Here is a 13,066-nt window from a genome sequence, read left to right on the forward strand (position 1 = left end):
TAGGAAGATATTTTTTCATCATATATAATCCCAAATCTTTAGGACCCAGAATGCAAAAATATCCATAAACTATAAGGAAAAAGCAACAGTCCAACATAAAGGATGTATGTATAAATGGTTCCCAGAAAACTCAAATGGCCACTAAATTTGGAGGGGGCAGTCCAGCCAACCCCAATAGTAACCAAAGAAATGTAAAATAAACAGGGCAAGGAGATTGCATTTATCCCCAACAGGTTTGGGAAAATAGCAAAATCGAATGTTTTGGCAATGATCTGGAGAAACAAGCTCAGAAACAACTGGTAAGACTGTCAAATGCAATTCCCAGTCAAACTGACAATGCCCAGACTTCTTCCATGCAGCAACTGTCCGTCTATACAGTCTGGAGAGAGAACCGTGAGCAAGTTCACAGCAGCACTGTTAGGAACTGCTAAAGACTGCAAACAGCCTAATGTGCCTCCCACAGAAATAAACAGATCAGTGTTTCCACACACTGAAACACAGTATTAGCGAGGGCTTGCCTAGCACACGAAAGGACCTGGCTCTGATGCCCAGCACTGCTTGCCCCCAAATAGTATGAATGAACTACAACAGGAGTTTTCAAACTTTCTGGTTTCAAGACTCTTTTAAGCTTTCAAAAATATAGGACCACAAGAAGTTTTTATGGCATTCATACTTAAAAATTTAAACTAATTTTGGTGGCACCTAAGCACTGAGAGGTCAAAAGCAGGACTGCTAAGTTTCGGGCCCCTCTGAAACTGAAGTGAGTTTTTTGGGTTTTTTTGGAGACCTGGTTTCTCTACGTAGCCCTGGCTGTCCTGGTACTCACTCTGTACTAGCCTCGAACTCAGAGATCCACCTTCCTCTGCCTCCAGAGTGCTGGGATTAAAGGTGTGCACCACCACTGAGATCAAGATTTAAAAACATCAACTCATTAAAAAGCTTATTATATATGAGCATGAATAATATTTTAGAATTAATTTTCTAAGTAAAAATGAAACTGTTTTACAATTCTGCAAATCTCTTGAGGAAAGATGAATCCCAACTGTTTCTGTACTCACTCCATTACGACATCATGAATCGTGTACTCTCTAATATTTGTATAATATACAGGTGAATGTGGATCAAAAGAGCAAATATTGCTATTATGAAAATAACTCTGACTTCATGGACCTCCTATAAGACCATTAGGGATCCTAGGAATCCAAGCAGCACATGGAAAGCCAATAAACTGAATCTCAAAAATTATGTTCAATAGTTAGACATGGTGGCATACAGGCACCCAGGAGGCAGAGGCAGGCAGATCTCTGAGTTCAAGGCCAGCCTGGTTTACAAAGCAGAGTTCCAGGAGAGCCAAGGCTACACAGAGAAACTTGTCTCCAAAAGCAAAAATAGAAAAAGGAAAATAATGTATAGAACAATGCATAATAGATACAGTTAAAACATAATATTTGATATTGTTTTCATTACATACATATTAGAACAATGGTTACAAGTAGAAAAGAGGAATGGGGATGAAGGGGGATGCACACTTGAATCTGTGAGACTATTTCATTAAACAAATATGTGTGTGTGTGTATGTATCAAACATCACAACACACTAAAATCTGTAAACTCTCATTAATATTTATAGTAATTTAGAAATACTTCATAATTTAAACTTTTAGTTTTTAAAAGACAAAAGGCTACATACATCAAGGCCATATATATTTTCTTTAAAGTGTACTTCCTGCTGAGCAAAAAAAAAAAAAGGGTTTCTAAGATTATGTGGATTTTAAGCCGGACGGTGGTGGCGCACGCCTGTAATCCCAGCACTTGGGAGGCAGAGGCAGGTGGATCTCTGTGAGTTCGATGCCAGCTTGGTCTACAGAGCTAGTCCACGACAGGCTCCAAAGCTACAGAGAAACCCTGTCTCGAAAAACCAAAAAAAAATTATGTGGATTTTAAAAAATGCTGTCTGGAAAAACAATTTGGCAGGAATAAAAGCAGGGTGGTCATATTCCAATCAGATATGGGAAAGGAGTAGAGGTTACTCAGCACCTGGGTTTGACCTGCTGTCCTAACAAGATAGGTGTGCCTTAAAATGAATATCCCTTGGTCAAAGAACATACTAGACAGATAACTGAATTGGAATAGCTGGAAACTATTTAATTTAAACCAACTTTACTGCACCCAATAATTCAGAGAACTGTTTGGGGGAGATAATGATCATATGCCTGGTACTGCTTGGGGACAAAGACAGAGGAGAGACCCCGTCTCTACATTCTATTAGAAGACAAAAATGCAAACATACTGTTAACAGATGAAAGAGTCAATGCTAAATTAAAGATGTTCACACTGGTCTATGGAACAAAAAGTAACAACTCAGGAAAACTGGTGGTGGTAACAGAAGGATAAGGAGGCCAGGCGGTGGTGGCCCACGTCCTTATTCTCAGCACTCAGGAGGCAGAAGCAGGTGGATCTCTGAGTTCAAGACTACCCTGATCTGCATGGCAAGTTCCAGGACAGCCAAGACTACACAGAGAAACCATGTCTTGAGGAAAACAAAAATAAGAAATAAGAGTTGTTTGGAGGCCCTGAGCTTTTTTTAAAAAAAAAAAAATCCTATAAATAGTATTGGTCATCTATGTGCTAGATAAGTTTGGTTTCAGCTATGTTAAGACACATTAGACACTTCAAACGCTGGATGAGAAACTAGATATGTGGGCATGGTAGCAGACACTGAACTAACAGAGAAGATTCCAGAGAAGAGCTAGCAGATAAACCTTGAGGACGATCCCACCACAGGAGACAAAGAAATCGAAGGAGTGTGTGGAACAGAACCCTTTTATGTGACAAACCCATTAGCATGGGATAGAAATGTTCTGCCTTGGGAATTAGTGGCTTTAGAAAAAGGTGAAGTGAAAAGTACTGGTTAAAGAAAGCAAAGGAAGAGGAGACAGGTGAGGTTTCTTGTCAGGACGGGGAAAGTCAGCAGCCAAGCTCAGGAGACTGGATCAAGCGGGGGGGGGGGGGGGGGGGGGGGGGGGGGGGTAGACTTCCGTGATTGAGGCCAGCCTGGACCACCATACCAAGTTCCAGGACGGTCAGGACTACATACACAGACTGTCGCAAACAAACAAATAAGATAAACTAAGCCAAAAAGAGACTGAATCGACAGAGCTCCTGCCCAAAGGAGGCAGGGCCAAGGTGTGTACAGGCAGCAAGGCTAAGGAGAGGCAGGGCAATCCTTCCACAAACAAAAGGCAAGGAGAAAAGCCTACACAGAGGGAAAAAATCACCAACACAAGAAACCCTGACAACCAGATAACTGGGTTACCCACTGGGGTGGGGGGGGTGAGGCAGGAGAATTAGGAGATTGAAGCTAGGCAGGCTACTTAGACTAGGTCTGAAAACAAACAAAAAACTAGATCTTTGATGAGGGTGAAGGATTTCAGGGGCCTGTTAAGGGTTTCTGAAGTTTAAAAAAATGAATTGCCCCTGTGCACAAGCATAAACAATACATTATCAGTGACAGTGCAAGTCTAAATGTTGGAGACTAAACATCTACAGCAAGCAAGAGGGGAAAAGTTTCTGAAAGTATACACAAACACTCTTTTTTTTGAAAAAAGGAAATCGCAAAAAAAAGGAAATAGCCATCTATCTGCAAAGTACTCTAAATAAATAAAAAAAACTAGCATCTTGTCTATCCAAGCTGGATAAGGTAGCAACAGTATTCCACCAGTCAGTTCTCCAGACTAGCAGCATCTGCCCTTTAAGGTAAAAACCAAAAAAAAAAAAATGTGTATGGAACCATTCCTGATGGAGACTATACACTTACCAATCTTCCTAATTATACAACTTGAATCTAATTTCATCTCAATACTGAACACCCACTATCCGGGTTTTTCTTTTTTTATAAAGAACTACTTAACTGTACTAATTAAACTTAACAATTTCACACTATATATTATGCATTCTGACTGCTCTTACCCCGCCCTATACACACACCCAAGAACCGCATCTTAAAGAGAATTTTTCAAATGTACTTTTTTTTTTTTTTTTTTTTTTTTTTTTTTTTGAGACAGGGTCTCACTATCTAGACCAAGATGGCCTCGAACTCAGAAAAATCTGCCTGCCTCTGCCTCCTAGTGCTGGGGCAAATGGCATGTCAGACTTAAGAGAACTTAGATCAAAGTGTGCCATGGCCTCTCTGAACAACTCTCCCGGCGCCTCCACGCTCTCCAGGAGCGCTATTCCCAACCTGTTGCTGTCACAAAAGTGGAAACACTGACAGCGAGTAAGTATGGAACTCAGGTTTGGATGATCAAACTCTAAAACACATTCCCCACATGTGCAGCTATCTAGACGAGTCAAATATTAATCAAAAAAAAAAAAAACCGCAGGAAGGCTTGCCTTAGCAAATAACCTTAGTTAACCTCTCAAACAAAACGGTGTCTACTCTCACCAGCGAGAAAAACAGATTGCAAAGGGCATCTGAAGGCCACTGTTTTTTAATAATCATCCTTCCAGACTACTTTTCAAAACTGACTTTCTCAAAAATTACCATGGAAACACCTGTAGGTTCATTTCTCATCTTCAACTTGCACCAGTCTTAATTTTCAACGATAGGCAATGAAATTATGGGAAACCCTTCTCTATTCACCACGGAAATATTAACAACTCTGAGCAAAACGTTATTTACAGCGAGTACAGAAAAAGGGAGCAGCTGTCTAATGAAAACAGATCATTCAAAAATGTAATAAAAATCCTTTAAAAAGGCAATAAAATCTGGCTTCTGACCACTGTGCAATCGTCATCGCCGAGAAAACCCTGGAAACACTGGTCAACCTACAACCTACTTCTCTTCAACTTACTCCTAGCCGATCTGATAGCTATGGAACACAGATCGGGGTGTCATCACCCTGCGAGGGCGTCCCTCACCGGGCAGGAACCCCTTTCACCAGTCACAAAGCAACCCATCTTTCCAATTTCCAAGCCTCGGCTCCTACCACTCCCTACCTGCGCTCTCCACTTGAACCGAACAGTAAATACCTGCCGTTCTCAGAAGAAAAGCCTCACCCTTGAAACGCCCTTTGCCTGGGTGGCCCACCCCCTCAAGACGCCCCGCTTTGTAACTTCCAACGGCCGCCGAGTTCAGGAAGCCTTTGCCGATGCTTCGAGTGGAAGCCAGGCCTTCTCTGAACCCCCCAGGGCTCGGACGGGGCTCCCGCGCGGCGCCTGGCGCTTTTCCACCTTGGCTCACCTGCCTCGGGGCGAACCTGCAGCCACCCCGTCCAAGAGCCTCCTCAGTCTTTCTTGGCACCTAGTGCCAAGCCCCGCCGACTCGGGGCTCCCCGGTTACCAGTTGCGCGGTGCCCCCCGCTGGACACCGTCCCGAGTCACCCACCCCAGCGGATAACTGTACGCTAGGTAACGCATCACATTCCGATCCTCGACAAGAAAATAGCTTTCCTCCCTTTTACTTTCCTCAACTAAAAAAACCACACAAAAAAAAAGAAGCGTATACCCAAACTTCACCGCAGCCTCCCAAGAAACTTGTTTCCACAGGAAGGAATACCAAAACTTCCCTCCGATCGTTAGGCTTCCGCTTTCGTAGGCTGCCTTTTGCCCCCTATTGGTCAAAAGAGTGGTGAGAACTTTCCCATCATTTTTCTTTCTTTATTCACAGACTCGTGAAAGCATCGATTGGCGGAGAACCACCGCATCGGGGTCACCCTAACGGCCATGTCTGACTTTCTCTGAGGGAAAAAAAAATAAAAAGAACAAAATGTCCCCGGTTCCCCTAGTGCCCCCCCCGGTGCTGATCCCCCCCCCCCGAGTGGCAGTAAGCGCCCGCGGAAAAGGCTCCAAGCCCCGGGGCAACACAGACCAGGTGGCTCCGGCGCGAGGACGGCCGCGATGGCCGCCTGCGGCTGCTAAGCCGAAATGCAGCGGAAACAGCAGCCAGTCACGGGGCTGTGGGAGGCTGGGCAGGAAGGTGGCGCTGCCGCCAAGCGCCTGGAATCCAAGGGCTCATCATGGCGGCGAGGGCAATGGCCGCCATGGGGAGCGAACACGCCCCTCGGCGCACACTCGACGCCGCGCCTGGGCTCCGGTGCCCGTCGCCAGCGCCGCCGCGGCCGCTGCCCGCTCTCCCACCCCCCCTCACGGGCTGTAGCGGAATTTTCTCCTCAGACGCCGCCTTCCAAGATGGCGGCTCCCCCTCCCGGCAACCCCCTCAGTCGTCCCCTGCAGCAGGCGCCGATCGGCCGCCATCTTGTCCCCCGTCCCTTTCCCCCCCCCTCGCCGATATTTACATAGCGAAAATCGGCCGGGCCGGCCTGCGGCCTTCACCTCATGCCTGCAGCCTTAGCCTCCTCGCCAGGCCTCGCCCCCGCACGGTGCCCCGGGTCGGTCGCGTCGGCCCCCCAGGACCCCTCAACCGCCTCCCCAACCTCCGAACAACACGGCCCCGGCCCCCGCCCGTTTACTGAGCGCGCCTCAACCGTCGCTCGGAACACCCGGGCGCCACCCCGGGCCTAACTGCGGCCTCCTCGGGGCCTGCACGGCGTCGCGCGCCACGCCGCCCGGCCTAGCGCGGGAGGGCGCCTTGCGGGCCGCCGACCAGGCCGGGACCAGGCCGCCGCGCGCGCACCAGGCCCCACGGCCGCAGCGGCCCCCCAGACTCACCGGACGGGCGTGCGGCGGTCGGCGACGGTGGCGGGTGCTGCAGGCCGGCCTTTCTCTGGAGCACTGGGCCGGGCTCCGGCTGGTGGGGCGGGCGGAGGGAGGGAGGAGGGGCCGAGCTCGGAGCTGACAAAAAGCGGCCCAGCTCCCCGGCACGGGCCCGCCGTCAGCACGTCACGTCACCGCCGGGGAGAGAGACCCAGGAAAATGCGGAAGGATAGATGGGGCCCCCTCCTCCGCCCGGTGGGTCCCTCTGACGCCCCGGCTTTGGCGCCGCTCACGCCCCCGCAACCGGGGAGCCCAGTGGCCTCGCTGCGGCGGGGTCTCCGGCGGCCCGAGTTTCCGTGACAGCGCCCCCCTTCTTTCCACCTCCGCGCTCCCTCCCGCCACCGCCGCCACACACACACCGCTGCCACTGCCGCCTCGGCTGTGAAGTCCGCACGAGGCCGTGGTCCGCCGACCCCGTCGAGAGGCGGGAGGCCCGGGCCGCCCCCTACCATGTTTGTGGGCCTCAACCACCCCCCGGGGGCCTCCAGGGAGACCTACCGCCTCTCCGCGAGGGTCCTGGCCTGAGGCGCGGGCTCGAGTGCTTTGCAGGCCCTCAGACCCCCTCCCGCCGTAAATGTGGTGTTTTTTTTTTTTTTTTTTTTTTTCAGCCCCGGTGCCTGGGGAAGAAGATAAATTTAGCAACCCCCGCCGTCTCCTGTCTTCCTTTTAAAAAAATAACTTTGAAACAAAATGGAAATGGGCTTGCCAATTTGAATGGTCGAGGGGGGTGTCTCCAGACCAACTACCAAACTCTGTCATTTTTTTTTTTTTTAATAAATAACCTTTCTGTCAGGAGGCCAAATTGGTCTTGGGGGGGTACATTTTAAAGACTTTCTCACACTGCAGTGAACAGGAATTTTTTAGTGGTAGAGTTTCTAGACATGTGTGTTACATTCTTTGGAGTGTATAAATCCTAACTTACGTATGAGTCAGGAATTCTACATTCTTCCATAAATATCTAGAAAATAAGATCTTTTTCAATAAAATTCTTAAACAAATCTCTTAAAGTTTAAGAAGAGAAGGGAAAATGTGATTCAACAAAATATTTATAAACTTAAAAAATAAGAATTTTGTATTTTCCTTTGTCCAGATTACTATATTACATTTCTTTCCTTTTCTTTTTTCCCCCTTCAAGACAGGATTTCTCTGTGTAACAGCCCTGGCTGTCCTGTAACTCGCTCTGTAGACCAGGCTAGCCTCAAACTCAGATTCACGAGCCTCTGCCTGCTGAGCGCTGGGATTTAAGGTGTGCGCCACCAAGGCAGTCTATGTTACAATCCTATATACGGAATCGAACATGTTACAACTTTTGTGGGGTACTAGGGGAGGTAAGACAATGGGGATATAGTCCAGGCTGACATGAACTTTCTGCCTCAGCTTCCCAAGTGCTGGAATCACAACCATGTGCTACCACACCCAGTTCGACATACTGGCGAAGACAATGTTGATAGCTTTTACCCTAGGTAAGACATTTTTAAATAATAAAGAACACAAAAATGATAAAGCAAATAAACAGCACACTGATGTGAAATGTCTTTCAACATGGAGGACATATATGTTAATTCCAAGAATGTAAATTGTTCCATCAAACATCTTACAATCATAAAAAGCTTTTCAAAAGGGAAAACATGTATTCTAAGAACTACCTCTGAGACAAGCATTAGTCTCCAAAATCTAGAGGCCAAGGCAAGAAGATTTTGGCAAGTTCCAGGCCAGACGGGGCTATTGGTGGGGGACTCTCTGAGATCGAACCTATACTAAGATTGGAACAGAAATTAGCATGACCCTGGGCAAGAACGGCATAAATTTGTGAAGTGTTCCATCAAAGTTTTTTCTGAGGATCTACAGAATCTAGTAGGTCTATCTGGTAACCAGATAGTAATTTTCTTCTCAGGGTTTTAACTTCCTGCCACCAAACAAATTTTCTTTCAGATATAAATGACACCATCTTCATCATTTATAGAAAATTCCTTCAGGCTGTGATAGGGGCTGTATCCACATAAAAATAAAACTAAACACGATGACTTCAAGTAAAGAAATGAGAAAAAGTTAAGTGTGGCACACACCTTTATCTCAGCGCTCAGGAGTCTGAAGCAGGAAAATCAAAAGTTCAGGCCAGCCTGGACTACACAGGAAGACCATCTCAGAAAGTTGGAAAAAAAAAAAAGTTGGCAGGCAGGCACTGCATTTCCAGATGTTCCGGAAACTGAGAAGGAAGGATTCTTTCAGAACAAGTCTTGGAGACCAGCCTCACTAATATAGTGAGACCTTGTCTCAGGGTGGGGGTGGGGGGTGGAAGGTAGCTCATGAAGTCACATTAATATAGTTTTTTTAAACCTGATAACCAGTGTTTAAAGTGCTTTATAAGGGCCTCCCCTTAATACTAGGTTTGCCCTTAAGGGAATCTCTACGTCAGCCACACAACCATAAACAGCAGGTTCAAAACAGAAGGTCGGAATGTAGGCATTCTTGTCAATTTTTCCATTATTACCACCAACGACTCTATCAGTTGCTAAGCACTTAAGAAATGAGCGGTCAAGAAGAATAAAGAAAAAAAAAGATGCCACCTCAATTTACAAGATCACAGAAGTTCTTGGGTATTGGCAGTGTTAAGGAACCCTTTGTGATTCCTTGGCATATATAAAGAAACTGAACTTCGCTGGGGAAAGGCCTGGTTCTATTGCTTAGATTAGATATACTTCTCTTAAAGTGCAATGCGAAACCTCTCGATGACTGCATAAATCAAGTCAACTATATTTGTTTTAATTTTCAAAAGAGGAAAAGTATTGGGGAGGGGGATAGCTCAATGGCAAAGTACTTGCCTATCATGTGCAAGGTCCTGGACTTGGTAGCCAGAACTGTACCCAAAAAAGAGGAGGAGGTGAACTATCATTAAAAACTACATCGTTTATGAAAGTACACCTGAACCTTGAGTGTGCCTAAGATTACTGAAAGCATTTGTAATCCAGCCTCGGGTGACTAAGTACCACTCACCTTGTATTTAATTTCTAATAGTGTTAGTGACTACAGAATCTTGGGCATCACTCTTCTGCCTTCTGGCTAAGATGAGTGTGGGATCTTGGTGAAACGGAGCAACAAGGATGCATCAGTTAGTTACCTTTGCAGAACTTTTAAAAAGGAGGCTGTGTGGAGTGATAAAAACACTCCTGAAAGCCCAGCAGGGTGCTACAGGTTTGTAATCTCAAGAAATGCAGAGGCTGAAGCAGGCAGGTGCTGAATTAGTTACCTACCTAGAGACCCTGTCTCATACAACTAACAAAACTACAGTCCTAAAGTGCTTTCATTTTTCTCAGCCAAGTAAACACAAAATAAGAGGAAATTGTATCTGGGGAAACTGAGAGCAGAATATTTCAAAGCCTATAGTAGAAATATAAAATGGCTGATTTCAAAACAGTCAAAAGGATTTTTTTTTTGAGACAGGGTTTCTCTGTGCAGCTTTGGTGCCTGTCCTGGATCTCGCTCTATAGCCCAGGCTGGCCTTGAACTCACAGAGATCCGCCTGGCTCTGCCTCCCGAGTGCTGGGATTAAAGGCGTGTGCCACCACCTCCTGGCAGTCAAAAGAATTTTGATGGTGTGCTAACATGTATTCGTCCCTTCAGAGCTGTTCATGTATGTTAAAAAAAAAAATCCAGTCAAGCTTTTGCAGATGTTTTAATCATAGAATTTCTGACATATTTATAGGTGCTTGAGCCAGAAGCCACACAAGCCTTTCAATCATTTCTCCAGAGAAAGATTAGAGCAAAAAGATGCTGTAGATTTGCACTCCATGTCTGTCACTAATAGAAATCCAAACAGAAGATGACAGAGTACTGGCTTTGGAGTAAATAGACTGGCTTGAATGAAGTTGTGATGATACATTTATTTTATATTCCAATGGTTAAAATTTGTTAATTTCCCTTAGAAAAACTATATTTATATCTGATTGTGCCCTATAAAAATTTAACTGCTTGTCTGACACTAGATCCTTAAACTTACTTATACTACTATCCTTATACTTAACATGAGCAAGTTGCATCTTCTGGAAGGGGTCATTTGGCTATAATTAATGCCAAATAAGAATTTTTAAATCTCCAAGTTGTGCGCCTTCCCCAAGGAAAACAATTTTTAAAATAATTATTGACAAGCAGGTGATGTTTCAAACAATGCTTTTCCTATGAATCATTAGTTAACTAAGACAGCATATAATTCCCGAAACTCACCAATGGCCAAATTCTACCTCATAGATTAGAAATCACAGGGCATGCCAAACCAACTAGCTCCACTGAAGAGGGAAAAATCAATACAGTAGCCTAGAAACAAAAGGCAGAAATCGAGAGCAGCCCTGGAGTCCAGATTTCAGCCCCTACTGTTTTCCACTGGAGTATATCAGGACTCCTCAGAGAAATGACTGAAGAATAGAAAAGCACATCATGAACCAGGGACATCTTCTACCAGAAAAGCAAGGAAAGAAAGTGTCCAAGGTTAACAATGGTGTGGAAAAAGGTCTCGGGGGCCAGTTCAAAGATTCCAGCTGGCTAAAGTTCAGAAAATTCAAACACCACAAGAATAGAAACTTCTGTGGATTGAAATGTACTGGATATGAAAGAAAGGTAACACCAGGTGTTAGAATGTAGATTACTAGAAATGGGTTAATGTAAGTTATAAGAGCTAGTTAGGAACAAGCCTAAGCTATAGGCCGAGCTTTCATAATTAATAAGGAGTCTCCATGTCATTATTTGGGAGCTGGATGGGAGGACAGAAAAAGACTTGTTACAGATATGTTCATGAATTTATGAGGCCTTACAACTAGTGATGCTTGCACAACTCGGTAAAAATGTGAAGAACTAGCAAATTCTTGGTGAGTTTGGGGGGGGTTGTTTTCTTTTTAAGTGAGAGGGCTCAAATCTAGATCCTCAGGCAAGCCCTCTACAATTGAGCTACACCCCCAACCCCTAGTTGTTTAAGGTAAGGTTCCACTATATAGCCCAGGCTATCCTGGAACTCACAACCTGCCTGCTTTTACTTCCTGGTTTTCAGGCACACCCTGCCAGGTTCACCACCTTAAAATGGTGATTCTGATGGTATGTAAATTATATCTTTTCTAAAATGATCACCTTTGGAGAATGCTAAGGAACCCACTCATTATTTTGAAAGCTGGCGAAGGGAAAAATGAAGCATTTGCCCCATAAGAACTGTTCCTCAGATTAACCAAATGGTTCGCCAGGGAACTGCCTTTAAATAGAAATATTCCCGCTAATACACAAAGGCGGCTTGATAAAATTAGACCATCACCATTTTGTAACCACCAGATTAATAATAGATCTTGCCAACAATAGTCAATGGCTGCTAAGCAAAAAGACTTCCAGATGTGTACCTCACGATGAACATACACAGTGTCACTTGCTTTAACTACCAATTTACAGGAAACAGAGGGGACAAAGAACTACATCAATAAAAAGCCAATGGTGTGACCAACAACATGTTATTATAGAGACAGTCTGTAAAAGAGGTGCTCTGCTTTCTTCTGCAAACAAATTATAAAGAAACAATTGGAGGGGAGAGCCAATAGGGTAACCAGCACTGGGTAGAGGCAGGAGGATCAGGAGTTCAAGGTTATCCTAGGCTACATAGACCAGCCTGGACTACTTACATTCACGTCTCAAAAATAAAGAAGAAAAAAAAAATTTAGAAAAGCCTTAAAAGATGTCTATTAGTTAGAATATATGAACTTCAATCTTTCCTTGGTTTTGAGACAAGGTCTGGCTATGTAACCCAGGCTGGCCTGGAACTCCTAACCATCTTCCTGCTTTGGCCTTCTAAGTGCTAAGATTACAGGCATGTGTTACCACACCCAGCCTTTTCATTTCAATCTTGATTCAAACAAAAAAATTCAAAACTAATGAGAGAATTGGAAAAATAATGTAATATACAGCTCATTGAAACAAATTATGGCTGGGCAGTGGTGGCACACACCTTTAATCCCAGCACTCAGGAGGCAGAGCCAGGTAGATCTCTGTGACAGGTGGATCTCTGTGAGTTCGAGGCCAGCCTGTTCTACAGAGTGAGTTCCAGGAAAGGCACAAAGCTACACAGAGAAACCCTGTCTCGAAAGAAAAAAAAAGATAAACAAATTATGAATTCATTTAGGTATGATGATGATATCAGTGTATCTAAAAATGAGTACTTATCATTGAGAAGTACAATAACAAAATATTTTCAGGTGAAATAACACACTATGGGGTGGCCTTCAAAAGACTTGGGGTGGCTGAGAATGAAACAAAGATTAAGAGTAATGTGAGTGGCTGGGTGATATCAAAGAAGCGGGGGCACAAGCAGACAGGCTGGAGCTGG

The 13,066-nt window shown here is 45.0% G+C and overlaps 1 protein-coding gene across 7 annotated transcripts in view; it reads right to left on the reverse strand.

Moving 5' to 3' along the window:
- The window catches only part of Zfx (zinc finger protein X-linked), a 76,133-nt gene that overhangs the window by 39,356 nt on the left and 23,711 nt on the right, over window positions 1–13,066 (reverse strand). For 2 of the 7 annotated variants that reach the window (XM_028881674.2, XM_028881671.2), the window contains exon 1: window positions 6,670–7,016. The exons of 2 other annotated variants lie outside the window; for them this stretch is intronic. The gene's annotated coding sequence lies outside the window, so the exon portion shown is untranslated. Of the gene's footprint in view, window positions 1–5,506; window positions 5,746–5,869; window positions 5,953–6,669; window positions 7,017–7,212; window positions 7,275–13,066 lie in introns of those variants that run through there. 3 more of the 7 variants (XM_028881672.2, XM_028881673.2, XM_037199290.1) reach the window with 3 other exon arrangements.

This window comes from Peromyscus leucopus, chromosome X (genome assembly GCF_004664715.2).
Source record: "Peromyscus leucopus breed LL Stock chromosome X, UCI_PerLeu_2.1, whole genome shotgun sequence".
In the NCBI taxonomy this organism is placed as follows: Eukaryota; Metazoa; Chordata; class Mammalia; order Rodentia; family Cricetidae; genus Peromyscus; species Peromyscus leucopus.